This window comes from Musa acuminata, unplaced genomic scaffold, assembly GCF_036884655.1.
Source record: "Musa acuminata AAA Group cultivar baxijiao unplaced genomic scaffold, Cavendish_Baxijiao_AAA HiC_scaffold_92, whole genome shotgun sequence".
In the NCBI taxonomy this organism is placed as follows: domain Eukaryota; kingdom Viridiplantae; phylum Streptophyta; class Magnoliopsida; order Zingiberales; family Musaceae; genus Musa; species Musa acuminata.
Window position 1 is genome coordinate 1 of NW_027020372.1, and position 2,500 is coordinate 2,500.

The following is a 2,500-nucleotide window of genomic DNA, read 5'->3' on the forward strand; positions in this document are numbered from 1 at the left end:
AACACAGGGCGAGATGGGGCATTCAGATAACAACACAGGGCAGGTGCTGCCCTGCCCCCACACTTCGCTCGCTGGCTCTCCGCCGCTCGACCAAAGATGGCCAAGTTTTGCCCCGTTTTTGCCCCTTTTGCCCCGTTTTTGCCTCCTTTTGGGCTGTTCTTTGCTAGATTGGGCTTTCGTATAGCATGGACGGTGCTGCTTCTCGCTTCGCTCGCTGTTCGCCGCTCGCCGCTCGCTCGCGCAGCCAAAAATGGCCAGTTTTGGCCCGTTTTTGGGCTGTTTTGGCCTGTTTTTGGTCTGTTCTGGCGTGGCGCGGTGACCGTCGTGAGCGGAGCAAAACGTCAGCCATCTCAGCACCTTGGAACCCCCCGGGTGGCACAGGGCTGGATGGGGCTTTCGTATAGCAGGGACGGTGCTGCCTCACGCTTCGCTCGCTGTTCGCCGCTCGCCGCTCGCTCGCGCAACCTAAAATGGCCAGTTTTGGCCCGTTTTTGGGCTGTTTTGGCCTGTTTTTGGTCCGTTCTTGCGTGGCACGGCGACCGTCGTGAGCGGAGCAAAACGTCAGCCATCTCAGCACCCTGGAACCCCCCGGGTGGCACAGGGCTGGATGGGGCTTTCGTATAGCAGGGACGGTGCTGCCTCTCGCTTCGCTCGCTGTTCGCCGCTCACCGCTCGCTCGCTCAGCCAAAAATGGCCAGTTTTGGCCCGTTTTTGGGCTGTTTTGGCCTGTTTTTGGTCCGTTCTTGCATGGCGCGGTGACCGTCGTGAGCGGAGCAAAACGTCAGCCATCTCAGCACCCTGGAACCCCCCGGGTGGCACAGGGCTGGATGGGGCTTTCGTATAGCAGGGACGGTGCTGCCTCACGCTTCGCTCGCTGTTCGCCGCTCGCCGCTCGCTCGCGCAGCCAAAAATGACCAGTTTTGGCCCGTTTTTGGGCTGTTTTGGCCTGTTTATGGTCCGTTCTTGCGTGGTGCGGTGACCGTCGTGAGCGGAGCAAAACGTCAGCCATCTCAGCACCCTGGAACCCCCCGGGTGGCACAGGGCTGGATGGGGCTTTCGTATATAGCAGGGACGGTGCTGCCTCTCGCTTCGCTCGCTGTCCGCCGCTCGCCGCTCGCTCGCGCAGCCAAAAATGGCCAGTTTTGGCCCGTTTTTGGGCCGTTTTGGCCAGTTTTTGGCCTGTTCTTGCATTGCGCGGTGACCGTCGAGAGCGGAGCAAAACGTCAGCCATCTCAGCACCCTGGAACCCCCCGGGTGGCACAGGGCTGGATGGGGCTTTCGTATAGCAGGGACGGTGCTGCCTCTCGCTTCGCTCGCTGTCCGCCGCTCGCCGCTCGCTCGTGCAGCCAAAAATGGCCAGTTTTGGCCCGTTTTTGGGCCGTTTTGGCCAGTTTTTGGCCTGTTCTTGCATTGCGCGGTGACCGTCGAGAGCGGAGCAAAACGTCAGCCATCTCAGCACCCTGGAACCCCCCGGGTGGCACAGGGCTGGATGGGGCTTTCGTATAGCAGGGACGGTGCTGCCTCTCGCTTCGCTCGCTGTCCGCCGCTCGCCGCTCGCTCGTGCAGCCAAAAATGGCCAGTTTTGGCCCGTTTTTGGGCCGTTTTGGCCAGTTTTTGGCCTGTTCTTGCATTGCGCGGTGACCGTCGAGAGCGGAGCAAAACGTCAGCCATCTCAGCACCCTGGAACCCCCCGGGTGGCACAGGGCTGGATGGGGCTTTCGTATAGCAGGGACGGTGCTGCCTCTCGCTTCGCTCGCTGTCCGCCGCTCGCCGCTCGCTCGTGCAGCCAAAAATGGCCAGTTTTGGCCCGTTTTTGGGCCGTTTTGGCCAGTTTTTGGCCTGTTCTTGCATTGCGCGGTGACCGTCGAGAGCGGAGCAAAACGTCAGCCATCTCAGCACCCTGGAACCCCCCGGGTGGCACAGGGCTGGATGGGGCTTTCGTATAGCAGGGACGGTGCTGCCTCTCGCTTCGCTCGCTGTCCGCCGCTCGCCGCTCGCTCGTGCAGCCAAAAATGGCCAGTTTTGGCCCGTTTTTGGGCCGTTTTGGCCAGTTTTTGGCCTGTTCTTGCATTGCGCGGTGACCGTCGAGAGCGGAGCAAAACGTCAGCCATCTCAGCACCCTGGAACCCCCCGGGTGGCACAGGGCTGGATGGGGCTTTCGTATAGCAGGGACGGTGCTGCCTCTCGCTTCGCTCGCTGTCCGCCGCTCGCCGCTCGCTCGCGCAGCCAAAAATGGCCAGTTTTGGCCCGTTTTTGGGCCGTTTTGGCCAGTTTTTGGCCTGTTCTTGCATTGCGCGGTGACCGTCGAGAGCGGAGCAAAACGTCAGCCATCTCAGCACCCTGGAACCCCCCGGGTGGCACAGGGCTGGATGGGGCTTTCGTATAGCAGGGACGGTGCTGCCTCTCGCTTCGCTCGCTGTCCGCCGCTCGCCGCTCGCGCAGCCAAAAATGGCCAGTTTTGGCCCGTTTTTGGGCCGTTTTGGCCAGTTTTTGGCCTGTT